The following is a 15,377-nucleotide window of genomic DNA, read 5'->3' as shown; positions in this document are numbered from 1 at the left end:
CAGAGATTTTAATATGTTGTATCATCGTTCTCATTGACCTCTAAGAATTTTTTTTTATCTCCTCCCTGATTTTTTTGTTATCCATGTTTCATTCAATAGCATATTATTTAGTCTCCAGGTGTTGGAGTAATTTTTGTTTTTTATTTTGTCATTGATTTCTATTCTCAGTCTGTTATGATCTGATAGAACACAAGGCAGTATCTCTATTTTTTGCATTTCCTAAAGGCTGCTTTGTGCATTAACATGGACTATTTTTGAGAAGGTTCCATGTGCTGCTGAGAAGAAAGTGAATCTGCTCATTGATGGATGGAATATTCTATATATGTCTATTAAGTCTAGGTTATTGATTGTGTTATTGAGTTCGATGGTTTCTTTGGTTGGTTTTTGTTTGGAAGATCTATCTAGTGGTGACAGCGGTGCATTAAAGTCACCCAGAATTATTGTGTTGTGGTCTATGTGATTCCTGAAATTGAGAAGGATTTGTTTGATGTACAGGGATGCACCATTGTTTGGGGCATAAATATTTACTATCATTATGTCTTCCTGATTTATGGTTCCCTTAAGCAGTATGAAATGTCCTTCTTTATCCCTTTTGACTAACTTTGGCTTGAAGTGCACTTTATCTGATATAAGGATGGAAACCCCTGATCTTTTACTGAGTCCATGTGCATGGTGGTTTTTTCCCCATCCTTTCACCTTTAGTCTGGGGATGTCTTTCTATGAGATGAGTCTCTTGCAGGCAGCATATTGTTGGGTCTTTCTTTTTAATCCATTCTGCCAGTCTTGCCTTTTGACTGATGAGTTTAGGCCATTAACGTTCAGGGTTATTATTGAGATATATTTTGTATTCCCAGTCATTTGGCTTATTTTTGGTTTTTAAGTTGGCTCGGTTTCTCCTTTGAGTGGTTTTTCTCTATGGTAGTTCCTGTAAGGAAAAATGCAGCTCAGCTTGGGATTCGGCAGTTCCAGCCCCTCCTGCGGAACTGCCGCTGCGCATGCCTGTCTCAATTGCAGCTCGACAATAGCTCCCAGAAAAATCCATGGCGGACACAAGGCCTCATGCAAAAGACTTTATTATGCAGACAACTAGCGCCTACGCTCTAGGGTGAAAAGAAAGGAAAAAGAAAAAGATGGTGTGGCTGCTTCTCCCAGATAATGGAATCTCCCGGGCTGGAAGGAACCAATAGCAGAGGAGAATACTTGCAAGCTGACTGATGAACCAATAACTAGCTAGCATGTTAGGACGTAACGTGGGAAGCAGGAAAATTCCTGTAATGTAAGAGGCGGGCAGAGCACAGATTGACAAGTGGTTGGGAGGCGGGGAGAAATGGCTGCACCTGGAAGTGTGGAGTATTGGTTTTGTATTACAGTTCTTCCCTTTGCTGTCCTACATTGTTGTTTTTCATATCCTCCTCATGGAATATTTTGTTGAAAACATTCTGTAGCGCAGGCTTTCTATTTGTAAATTCTTTTAACTTTTTTTTTTTATCATGGAAGGATCTTATTTCATCTTCAAATCCGAAGGTTAGTTTTGCTGGGTATAGGATTCTTGGTTGGCAACCATGTTCTTCTAGATCATGGAAAACGTTGTTCCAGGCCCTTCTAGCTTTTAGAGTCTGGGTTGAGAAATCGGCTGCTAGCCATATTGGTCTCCCCCTATATGTAATCTGATGCTTTTCTCTCACGGCCTTCAAAACCCTATCTTTATTTTGAATGTTAGGCATTTTCATTATAATGTGCCTTGGTGTGGACCTGTTGTGATTTTGTGCATTTGGTGTTCTGTAAGCCTCTTGTATTTGATTTTCCATTTCATTCTTCAGGTTTGGGAAATTTTCTGATATTATTTCATTGAATAGGTTGTTCATTCCTTTGGTTTGTATCTCTTTACCTTTCTCAATCCCAATAATTCATAAATTTGGTCTTTTCATGATGTCACATAGTTCTTGGAGATTCTGTTCATGATTTCTTACCATCTTCTCTGTTTGGGCAACTTTATTTTCAAGACTAAATGTTTTGCCTTCATTGTCTGAGGTTCTGTCTTCTAAGTGGTCTAGTCTTTTGGTGATGATTTCCATTAAGTTTTTTATTTGGTTTATTGTTTCCTTCATTTCAAGGATTTACGTTTGGTTTTTTTTTTTTTTGAGAATCTCTCTCTCTTTGATGAAATGATCTTTTGCTTCCTGCACTTGCTCTTTCAGCTTATTGGTATTATCATTCATTGCCTGCATTTGCTCTCTTATCTCATCCTTTGCTTCACGAATCATCTTAATCATGTATAATCTGAAATCCTTTTCTGACATTTCTTCTAACATACTGTCATTGGATTCTATTAATATAGAATCTAGATTTGTTTGGATCATTTTCTTCCCTTGTTTTTTCATGTTGTTCATGTATCTTCCCCTCTAGCAGTGCAGATCTGGGGTATTGCAGATTTCCCCCTATAGACTGTAGTGGTCCTATAGGTTTCCAAAACCCTTTCTTTAAGGGGAGATCAATATTAGCAGTGCCCAAATCAGACACTATGCAATCCTAGACCAAATAGCCCCTATGAGGACAATAACAAAATTGTCATAATAAACAGAGTGAGTTAAAATATTATCTTCAGTAAAACAAACAGATTTGCAATAAGGTCAGCAGTTTCAAATGGAGGACAAAGAGGATGCAGAGGGATGTAGAATGTGGCTGTTAATGGGATAAGAAAAGAATAAACAGAAGTTCTAGATAATAGAAAGGGTGGGAATGTAATAAAAAGAAATTGGATGTTAGCATGCAAAAAAGGGAGAAAGAGATTCTGAGGGAACAGGTAAACAAAAGGAAAAGAGAGCCAAAAAAGTAAAAGTAAAGAAATAAAAACTTAAATTTTTTCAATAAGGAGAAAAAAGAAAATCTACAGTATAACAGTCATATAGTAATGAAACTTCCCAGAGTTCAGTAGCCTGATGCATGAGAGGTATCTGACTATGAGCTTCAAGCCTCCAGCAGGCATCTCAGGATGGGTTTTTCCCCACCTAAAGATCAGAGCTATGGCTTCCAGGATCATCCAAGATGGCCACTCTGGCTTCGAAATGTGTTGGCAAATGGGGAGCTGCAGCTCAGGGTGTGGCTGTGGTCAGCACGAGGTCCTGAAGGTGGGATGCAGTAGATCAGGCAGGGGTCCTGGAGGTCAGGTGTGTTTGGAGTGGTTGTGGGATCCTGGAGGCCGGGTACAATTAGTTGGTCTGGGGTTCCAGTGATAGGGCGCAGTCTGTTTGTCTGGGGGTCCTGGCAGCAGGGAGCAGTCAGTTGATGTGAGGGCCCCGGAGGCAGGGAGTGATCGGTCAGGCTGAGGGATCCTGGAGACGGGGCTCAGTCAGTCCGGCCAGGGGTCCTATGAGGCCTGGCTGTTGTCTCAAAATGGCGGCAGCCATGTGTAATCAAACCTGCAGGTACTGTCACAGTGAACTTCCAGGCAACAGCAGGCAGCTGGTGCTCCACTGGCGGTCGGCGATCAGTTTGCTCACCGTTGTCGGACGATCAGGAGGCGAACCTCATGTGTTGGGTGATGGATAGGTGTAAGGCAGGCAATGGACAGGCGAGAGGCAGCAAATGGCGGATGATAGGTGCCTGACAATGTGCAATCTCTACTCAAAAAACACATCAATATGCTGGCAGACTGCAGGTGATCACAGCAGACAAATAGGGCAAACAGCAGGGGATTGATAAGCAGCAAAAACTGCCTCACCAAGAAACAAATATCCTCTGCTTGAAACCGGAGTTACGGAGCGACAAGGAACACAGCCTCCCTCTAGTCCGCCATCTTGGATCTCCCTGGATGCTGTATTTTATCAAATACTTTTTATGTGTCTCTTTAGATCATCATGCAATTCTTGTACCTTTTTTGATTTCTGTATATTGAACACAACTTTCATCCCTGGAATGAACTCTACCTACTTGATTATGGTGCACTGCCTTTTTAATGTATTTTTGTATGGAATTAGCCAGTATTTTATTAAGAATTTTTGCATCTATGTTCATCAGGGATATTGGCCTGGCTTTTTCTTTCCTTGGTGTGCCTTTGTCTGGTTTTGAAATCAGGGTGATACTAGCTTTTGGATAAGCAGAATTAATATTATCAAAATGGCCAAACTACCAAAAGTGCTATACAGATTTAATGCAATTCCTATTAAATTTCCAATGAAGTTTTTCATAGAACTAGAAAAAGCAGTCATGAAATTCATTTGGAAAAATAAGAGGCCCATAAAAGCTAAAGCTATCCTTACTGAGAAAAGTGAAGCAGGAGGCATCACAATACCAGTCCTTATTATTACAGAGCTATGATAACAAAAACAGCATGGAATTGGTACCAAAACAGACATGAAGACTGATGGAACAGAATAGAAGACACAGAGACAAACCTACATAAATACAGTTTTCTCATACTAGACAGAGGCACCATAAACATACATTGGAGAAGAAATAACCTCTTCAACAAATGGTGCTGGGAAAACTGGAAATCCATATGTAGCAGAATGAAATTGAACCTCTTTTTCTCACCCTGCACAAAAATCAACTCGAAGTGGATCAAAGACCAGGCCTTAGACCAGAAATTCTACATTTACTAGAAGAAAGTGTAGATCCAACACTTCATCATCTCAGTTTAGGAACTAAGTTCCCAAGACTCCTAAAGCACGAAGAAGTAAAATCAAGAATCAATAAATGGGCTGGTATCAAACTGAAAAGCTTCTTCACTGTAAAGGAAACAATTAACAGCTTGAAGAGAGAGCCTACAGAATGGGAGAAAATAGCCACCAGCACCTTAGATAGAGCATTAATGTCCAGGCTATACAAAGAACTAAAAAAACTTAACACCAAAAAACCCCTACTCAATCAATACATGAGCAAAGACACTGAATAGGCACTTCACAGTAGAAGAAATACGAATGGTCAACAAATATATGAAAAAATGTTCAACATCTCTGGCAATTAGAGAAATGCAAATTAAAACTACACTGAGATTTCATCTCACTCTAGTCAGAATGGCAACAATTAAAAATACAAGTAACAGGCAGGGCACAGTGGCACATGCCTGTAATTCCAACAGCTCCAGAGGCTGAGGCTGGAGAATCACAAAGTCCAACCCAGCCTCAGCAACTTAGTGAGGCTCTAAGCAACTCAGGGAGAACTTGTCTCTAACTTAAAAAAAAAAAAAAAAAAAAAAAGATTGGGGATGTAGCTCAGTGGTTAAGCACCCCTAGGTTCAATCCCTGATACCCCCCCACCCCCCCCAAAAAAAAAAAAAAACTAACAATAAATATTGGTGAGGATGTGAGAAAAAGGGTACACTAATACATTGCAAATTGGTGCAACCACTCTAGAAAGCAGTATGTTGATTCCTTAGAAAACTTGGAAAGGAACCATCATTTGACCCAGCTATCCCACTCCTTGGTTTGTACTCAAAGGACTTAAAAACAGCATACTACAGGTAATGCAGTCACGTTAATGTTTATAGCAGCTGAATTCACGATAGCTAAATTATGGACCAATCTAGATGCCTTCAACAGGTGAATGGATAAAGAAATTGTGGCATATGAACACAATGGAATATTACTCAGACATTAAAAAGAATGATTTTATGATGTTTATTGGAAGTGAAATAAGCCAATTATTCTAAGTGGAATAAGCCAATCCCAAAATACCAAAGGTCAAATGTTCTCTCTGGTATGTGGATGCTAAGACACAATGGGGTGGGGCTGGGGGAGGGAAGACTAGGTGTTTAGTAGATTATATAATGGAGAATTAAGGGAAGGGAGGGAGCATAGGAATAGGAAAGACAGTGGAATGAATCTGATTAACTTTCCTGTGTACATATATAAATACACCACAGTGAAACTCCACATCAGCTACAACCACAAGACTGGGATTCTAGTTAGAATAAGATGTACTCCATGTTTGTATAAGTATGTCAAAATATACTCTACCGTCACATATAACTGAGAAGAAAAAATAAAAAAGAAATGAAATATGAATAGAATTGCAAAACATTTGTGAGCTTGCTTATCATTCTGTTAGCCTTATTAATAGGCATTGATTACTTAATATTCATCACCGTGTCAGGCTAACCCGCTATCTTTTTGGTAGGCCCTTGACGGCTTTTGCCAGCCATCTAGGTGAACTGTGAAACAATATCATGAATCTCCACGACAGAAATGAGTCTTTTCCTTCTCAATCTTGGAGCTTGTGTAGCCTCTGTGCTCTCCTATCTGAAACCATCCAGCCTGTGAACCTAAGGCTTGGACACCAAGAGTATTTTTAGGGTGGGCTTGTGGGTGACCAGGCTCATATGGTTTTTCTCTTCTTCACAAGGAAAGACTCTTACTTCCTCCTCAGGCCAAGGCAAGTCCAGATTTGAAGGACGTAAAGACTTAGCTGATAATTCATTTAATCATTGTTATTACCACCTTCATGAAGCTTGTATTTTGGAATGAGAGACAGATACTAAGTGATAAACCCAATATACAAGTAAAGTGTATAGTGAAAACAGATATGTGTTATCAACAAAAGCAGTAAGACTACATACTATCCTGTGGGAGAGAATGGGGAGTCCCATTTTTGCTTCAAAGTTAAAATTAAAAAATTATAAATTTTTAAATGAGTTATTCTGTCCCATTAAAAATTGCCACAAATCGCCCAACTATAATCAAAACTACTATCTCTTAGTGTCTATAGTATGGCAGATGTGTACTATACTGATATGTTGAGTGCTTTATGCAACATTATCTCACCTATCTCACCACAGAGAAAATTAAATATAGTATCCACATTTTGCAAAAGCAAATATCTGGGAGGTTGGATAAGTTGTTCAAGGTGACATGATCGTAAAGGACAAAATAGGAATTCTAAATTGAAGTGGGTTTGACTTTAAAGCCCACAGCTTTCCCTTGGACCCTGGACATCCTCTGCAGCCTCTGCCTCAACACCAGGAACTATTACTTTCTAGTCTATTTCTGAACAATATGGGGCATATCTCATTCTGTTATATATTTATTCATTTACAAACACTGATTGTGCTAAGTTGGATTTTCAAAGATGAAGTTAATATCCCCCTCCATGAAGAAACTCATGGTTTGACGGGGAAATAGACATGCAAACATTTAACTTTGTAAAGTCCAATTTCTCTCTTTCTCTCTCTCTCTCTCTCTCTCTCTCTCTCTCTCTCTCTCTCTCTCACACACACACACACACACACACACACACACACACACACACACACACGAGGAACTCAACCCAGGGGTGCTTAACCACGGAGCCACATCCCCAGCACTTTCTAAAAATTTTATTTTTGATACAGATCTCACTAAGTTGCTTAAGGCCTCACTAAGTTGCTGAGATTGGCTTTGAACTTGTGATCTTCCTTCCTCAGCCTTTTAAGCCTCCAATCAATCAGTTTTATAATAGAGGTATGTATGTCATGCTTTGTACAAATCTCCTAGGCCCCTTTCATGTGATCTCTAACGTTAGAGAAACCATTTTAGGGCTTCTAACTTTTTTGGGTTAGTATCTATGCAAGAAATGCATTTTAGATTATGACTGATGTGCATCATGGACACACACATATACAACTGAAACAAAGTTTTCATGAAAATATATGCTTAGTCCTGATATTGTTTTCGAATACTTTTTATTTTTTTTCACTGATGGGGATTGAATCCAGAGTTTCACCTAGAGTAGACAAGGGCTCTACCACTGAGCTCCCAGCTCAAATATTTTCTGTTTTTTTGTTCTCATTTCAAAATAAAACTCTGGTCTTACACATTGCAAGAAGACATGGCATTTAAGCTAAATCCTGAGAGATGAGTCAAATGTTCCAGATGAAGTAGGGAAGGATATTCTGGGTAAAGACTTGCTTGCGTAAAGGTACTGAGACAGAAAGATGGGTGGAGAGGGAGACTGCTGAAGCTGGAAAGGGAGACAGGCACTGGTTTGTAAAAGTTGTGAAGGGCCAATTATTGAGGCTGCAGTTAACTTTATTCTTTAACTGGGTGATTCTCAAACTTTAATGTGCATATGAATCACCTGGAGACTTTGTTGAAAGGAGGTGGGATTTAGTAGGCTTGGAGTGGGATCTGGTCTCTGCTTCTAACAAGTTCCCAAGTGACACATTTTGAATAGCAATGTTCTGTACCCCTGAGAGGTTTAAACTGAGCAGAAGGGCACAGTTGCTCCTTTAGAAAACCCTGTTGGGTTGGTTAGGCGAAGGATGAATCCTGAGGATTTGACAGGAAGCCAGTTTGGAAGTTTTGTAGTTGCTAAAGTAAGAGCTGTTTTGGATTCAAATTAGTGCAATAGCATTTTGATGGAAAACCAGAGAAACTGGATCCATATTAATTGGCATGGGACACAAAGGAAAAGAGGGACTCAAATAAGTTGTCAAGATTTGGGGTCTGGGCCCTGAGGGAACACATGAACAGAATTTGAGAAGTAAGGAAAGGGGAAGTTTTGTTTTGCTTATAAAACAGGGCAGATAGGGACCTTTGGGGAGATGTTGTTCTAAGAATTCAGTGTCATAAACTAATAGAAATAGTCTATAGCTCCTTTGAAAGATGGTATTAGTTTGAATGGGAGGTCAGAGTTGGAAGTATACATTTTAGGTCCCATCCACAGACAGGTGGAGCGGGTTCCCTGGAGCTGTGGAAAGTGAAGAGCACATGTTGTAGAACTGGTCAATCTATCTTGCCCCCTTCAGAAAAGTCCATGTTGTCACGTGACTTCAATTATCTGGTCACGTAGAATGGTGGTATTCCCTCATGCTTCAGCAAGGGGTGGTTGTGTGTGTGTGTGTGTGTGTGTGTGTGTGTTAATAATACAATGTGGAATGTGTTAGTGCTAGAAAAACGTGTGAAGAACACACATTCTTTGTGTATGTGTGTATGTGGGGGGCTTGCAGTGCCACTGAAACTCCCGCAATGAAGCTTTACCCAGAGAGCTGGGGGCAATCCATTTCCAAACGCACATAACCAACTCTACCATTCAATTTAAATGTCCACACTGAATTCGCCCCAATATCAGCTGGCTCTCCTCCAAGGCCAGTTGACACATACAATGCCATCCTGAGAATTAATAAAAGATGTTCCCTCTGGGCAGGTGAATTACAAAATGGCACCGCTTCTTTGCAGTTGTTGAAGTCCAGCCCCAGGGCATACAACTGGGTCAGAAGGACTGGATTTTACCCTTTATTGTCGCTTTCTGCATCTGGGTAAAATGTATAAATTGCTAACTGATGATGCATAACAGCTTTTCCCTTTCCTCCTCCTTTTCTTTCTCTCTTCCTCAGCTTCCTCTTCCTCTTCTCAAGTTACAGTGGATGATAATAAGAAAAAAGACTTGAGTGCAGGAAGCAACTTCATATTTTTTAAAAAAAATTGTGGTAAAATATATAAAACATAAAATTTACTATTTTAACCATTTTTAAGGTTACGTTTCAGTGGCATTGAGTACATTCTCGTTGTTTTGCAACCACCAGCATTACTCATCTCCAGAACTCTTTCAACTCACAAAACTCAAACTTCACACCCAGTAATCAGTTCTGAATTCCCCTCTTCTCCTGCCCACTGGCAGCCGCCATTCTATTTTCTGTTTTTGAATTTGAATACTCTAAGCATGTCGTATAAGTGGAATTGAACTGCTCTTGTTCTTTTATGACTGGATAATTTTGCTTGGAATAATGTCAAGGTTCACTCATGCTATAAGATGTATCAGAATTTCCAAAATTTCCTTCTTACTTTATGCTGAATAATAATCCATTGTGTGTATTTTTATTTATCTATTTATCAATGGACTTTGGGTTGTCTTCACCTTTTGGCTATTGCGAATAAAGCTGCGATAAACACAAATAAGGATCCTGCTTTTGATTCTTTTGGTTACATACCCCAGAAGTGCAAATGCTGAATCATATGGTATTTTCATGTTCTTGAACTTTGCTTTTTATTAATTGAAACTTCTTGAAAAACCTAGCACTTAGTTTTGACATTTTTCTTTCAATGATTCATGTACTGAGTGATCTGAATTCAGTTCTCTTTTTCCCACCTTCAATTTTGTATATGTTCCTGGCTATTAATAGTACCTTGGGAGATTCCATAACTTTCTGGATACTTTTGGTTACTAAAGACTAGTTTAGTCCAATTAAACATTCCGGACTCTTCCTCTTCTCTCTTCTCCCATCCCCTAGTAGACACTTGACTGAGAGATGAGCAGGGACTAAGGACAAGGTCTGCTTTCTTCTTCATCCCTTTCCTGTCACCAGGTTCTTGGTCCCCCGTGGTTAGGAAGAAAGAAATGAGATGAAAAAGTGCCTACTTCTTGGCCTTACTCTCCTTTCCTAGAATTCACACGGAAAGTTCTTCTCTTGACTGAAACAAGTCTCTCTCAGTTTAGATGCCCCTGCAATTGAAGGACTTGCTATGAAAGCTTCTTATGATTTGTTGGCATTGTCTGTTGCTACTAAATGATTGAATTGAAGCTCTGTGTGTTGCACACTGACTGTGTTTGATTTTTTTCTCTCCTCTATCTTTTCAAAACATGAACTCTTGGTTTTGTCAATCTTTTTTAACCTGTAGCTGTTGATATACTCATGTCTCCCAAGTCATCCATGATTCACTTTGTTGAGTTCTCCATTGTCAGATGCCTTTGGCAACCCATCTACTGACAGCTTCTCAGGACAGGAAGTTTTGTGGGTCTGTTTGGATTTTACTCATTAAAATTTTAGAGTTTAAGTATACTTCTCAGTCTTGGAAATACACATCATTTCCAGATCTTAGTGTTGTTCACCTAAGTCAACTTGGGCATAGATTCTGACTTTTTTCCCTTAGCCTGGCCTACCTCTATTTGGTAACTTTGTGTGCTCTTTGGAGTACCTCCTAGTTCTCTTCCTTCTTTGTAAACTAACTTAGAAAAATAAATTTAAAAATATAAAAAGAAAATAAAAATCACTTAAAATTATGTTATTCAGCAATAAATTAGATTGTCACTTTTGAGGCATATGTAGATTTATACATATTTGATATTATATAATGTATAGTTGTACATCCTGATTTTTTTTTACTTTGTATGAATATTTCTCCATGTAGTTAAGAATTATTTGAAAATGTGTCCTTAGTGGTCATTTTGTATTCTATTGTGTATTATCACTTGAAATTATCTAGGTTTAGAGCATTCATAATAGTATCTAGTACTTTTTCAGTACTTATCATGTGCTGATCAGTGCTTTCCATATATTAACTCATTTAATTATTGCAGCATTTTTTAAAATTTTGTTTTTTAACTGATACACAGAAACATAAAAATTATATTAATAAGGTATTATGTAATGTTTGACATGTGTATACATTGTGTAATGTTTGACATGTGTATACATTGTGTAATGTTTAAATCACATTACATATATTTATTTTATCAAACATTATTTCTTTATAGTGACAACTTTCAAAATTCTTTCTTCCAACTTTTTGAAATGTACTACACTTTCTTATTATATATATTCACCCTATGGTGCAATTGCACACCAGAACTTGCTCCTAGCTTACTCTGACTTAGTATCCATGGATCAACCTTTCCCATTCTCCCTGCACTTGCTTTCCCCACTGGTAACCACTATTCTACTTTCTACTTCTTGGAGGTCAACTTTTTTAGTTTTCACATATGAGTGAAATAATGTGGTATTTGCCTTTCTTTCCTGACTTATTTCACTTAACATAATGATCTCTATTTCCATCCATGTTTTTGCAAATGACAGAATTTCATTCTTTTTTATGGATGAATGGTATTCCAGTGTGCATATGTACCATCATCAGTTGATGACACTTGAGTTGTTTCCATTTCTCAGCTGTTGTGAATAGAGCTGAAGTGAGCATAGGAGTGCAGTTGCCTCTTCAACATACTAATTTCATTTAAAGACCCAGTAGTGGGATTGTTGGATCATATGAAAATTCTATTTTTAATTTTTGGAGGAACTCCATATTGTTTTCCACAATGACTGCACTAATTTAAATTCACATCCACAGTGAATGGGGGGTCCTCTTTTGTCCACATCCTTGTCAGCACTTGTTACCTTTAGTCTTTTTAATGATAGCCATTCTTACTTATTGCTTGTGATTTTAATTTGCATTTCCCTGATGATTTATGATTTTGAGCATTTTTTTCCCATACATCTTTTGGCCATTTGTATGTCTTCTTTTTTTTTTTTTTTTTTTTTGCGGTGCTGGGGATTGAACCCAGGGCTTTGTGCTTGCAAGGCAGGCACTCTACCAACTGAGCTATCTCCCCAGCCCTGTATGTCTTCTTTTGAGAAATGTCTATTTAAATCTATTTCCCATTTTTAAATTAGGGAATCTTTTTTTTTTTTTTTTTATACTGAATTTTTGTAGTTTGTATTCTGGATACCAACCCCTTGTCACACATATGGTTTGCAAATATTTTGTACCATTCCATAGGATGCCTGCACTCAGTTGATTACTTTCCTTGCTGTGTCACAACACTTTTGATATCCCTATTTTACAGGTGAGAAAACTGAAGCATAGAGATTAACACTCAATCACATAAGTTTACAATTAGAAGTTGGTCAGATTGTGATTGGAACTCAACTAGTCTGGCTCCAGAATTTGTAATCCTAACCATTACTCTGTCTGACGCACTGTATAATAGGTATCTTGTGTGTGTGTGTGTGTGTGTGTGTGTGTGTGTGTGTGTGTGTTGTGATGGTGGTGGTGGGTGATATCTTTACCTGCATTTCTGAGTTTCTATTGAGAAGAATTCTAGAGGTAAAATAACTAAGTAAAGAGCTAATAAGACTTCCAAACTCTTGAAGCATGTCGTTCAGTTTCCCTCCAGAAAATTCATACTAATTCATATTTACACCAATAGTGGGAATGACCTGCCAGCTCCCTGACTCCCATCAGGGTTATTTAATTACTTTTTAGTAACATTGAATTTGAGAGCTCCCCAAATGATTAAGATAGTCCAAGGATTCAGGGCTCCCTTCAAAATAAAGGAAGTGCAATTATATATAAATATGGAGTCATTTGTATACATACATTGGATAATACTATATCCTCATTCCCCTGATCCATCCATAAATGGACTTCCACTATGTGTGTGAAATTGCTAGGCTGTGAGCGTATACTAAGACGGCTTGTATCCAAGATTTGGGGGTCATTACACCTGTCAAGGGTGCCTATCAAAATGTGGCCTTATTTTGACAGCTACTGTCGTGGGTGATATTTATGGTATTTTCTTGAGCTTTTAGACTATTAGAAGTCCTTTTACATTAATAATCTTGTACTACTCTTTGGTTTAAAAAATGCCATGGTAAAATATATCCTGCTCACATATATTTTTGCTTTCCATTAGTTTTAGCTAATGTAATGTACATAAAATTCTGTATTACATCTGCATTGCCAGGTAATAATAGTAACATGTAGAAAACCCTGGTTTTTATCTCTGGAAGATAATATTTCTACTATCATCTTGAATTAAAGGAACACTAAAACTAGCAGGTAGAAATCTGTACCTGCCCCCCCCCCGCCTTTTTAGAAAAGTTAAGGGAAATTCCATAGCAATATCATAGCAAAGAAAAATTTAACAATTTCTACAGTGATGTGGACAACTTTGATTAGGAATTTAAAATATTCCTTGTGATTGAATGAAAATTAACCCCCCATCCTTCACTGGTTCTTTGAATTAGTATTCTGTCATCACTATGTTCTGAAGAAAATCTTCATTGAATCAAACATTTCAGTGAACTTCAATAAGATTCTATGTTTTTTAGTGGCAGGTACTGCTTAGACTTTGAAATGCTTTAGATTCTAAAAAGTATGCAAGTTGGGTGGGAAGCTGATAACCTGGAGCAAATAACAAACACACGCCACTATGTTGCCTGTGATTCTTTTTCATTTTTATTTTTAAGTGTGACTCTTGGTAGAAGCTTTGTCTTGAAACACAATGGCATTGTTAAAAGCGAATGAAATGACTGAAACTGCTGAGGGAAGGAAAAAAAAAAAACTGGGCTGAAGGATTTATAGCAGACCACTGCAAACCAAACATTGCAATTATCTGCAGCTGAAAACAAGTAGCTTTTAATGTGTCCATTTGGCCAAGAAGAGAGGAGAATTATAGACCATTGCTCTTTCCTCTCCCACTCTCATACTCTGTCTTCTTTATATAGTTTATCATCCATAATTTCAGGATGTGTTTTGCTTCTTTAAGCTGTTTTATCTGTAGGCTTATGAGGTCACTCATGTGTGAATTCCTTTGTTAGTCATCTCACCTTTTGCCTTGATGATAGAAAATTGATCAGGCCTAAAGTACAAGTTCAATAGACAACCCCCTTGGTCCTTTGTCTAGGAGAATAGCTACCATTGAAGGCCATGAGCAGGTTGCTATTAATATGACAGCCTGCTCTATCTCCCACTGTAATTTATAATGAAATACCTAATCTCCATTATTTTGATCCAAGCAGGCGATCCCATGAAAAAGTCTTTTCATCCAGTTCCCAATGGCTGTTACATGAGAAATGGCAAACCAATAATTTTTGTCAAGTTTTTTAAGCCAACAGAAATGCTTTTCCACTGCTACAGTTTCAAAAGGCACAGATAAAGCTCATTCACTGAGATGAATGAAAAAGCCATCTGGGGTTTTTCTTTTTGACTTCCTTTCCTTTTCTCCATCCTTGTAATCAAATTTGAGCAAAATCAAATGGGGCTTTCTATGAAAGTACCTTTTGTTGATCTGAACGAGCTGGTAATTTACAAAATACCCTTCCTTTGTGAGGAAGGCTAAAGAAAAAAAGAATCAGTAGCTTTTAAAGCTGGGCCTTAGTGGGACTCTAAATGCAATGAAAGCAGTCTGTGTTGAGAGATTGAAATGCATTTCAAAGCCAGGCCTGACTCTGGGTACAAGGAAGAACAGACCTATGTGCATTTTTGTAGGAAGAAAAATGTGAATGGAAAAGGGAGAAGGGGAGACAAACAGGGGGAAGATCTGGATAAGACATTTAAAGTAACCATAATTTTGGAGATGCATTCGTCTTAATGAAAATGTGTACGTAACCAGTGATACTGAAGTCGGATATTTGTTCAATCAGGATGCTCAACAATTTGAGCCTTTAAAGTTTGGAGCTGCATGGGTTTGTGGAGAAAGTCGGCTTGTGATGTGTGTGATGTTTTTCTCCAACTTTTTCTTTTTCTTCTTTGCTTTGGGATCTTGTGGGAAGTACCTCAAGAAAACCTGAAGATGCTAATTTTCAGACAACTAATACTTGCTGTTTTCCCTCTTTTTGCCTGCTAGATTTCCTCCTGATAGTGATTTTTCTTCACCCTTTTGAATTCAGAAGAATGGCATAGACATCT

Source organism: Sciurus vulgaris (genome assembly GCF_902686455.1).
Source record: "Sciurus vulgaris genome assembly, chromosome: 10".
In the NCBI taxonomy this organism is placed as follows: Eukaryota; Metazoa; Chordata; class Mammalia; order Rodentia; family Sciuridae; genus Sciurus; species Sciurus vulgaris.
Note: the sequence above shows the minus strand (reverse complement) of the source record.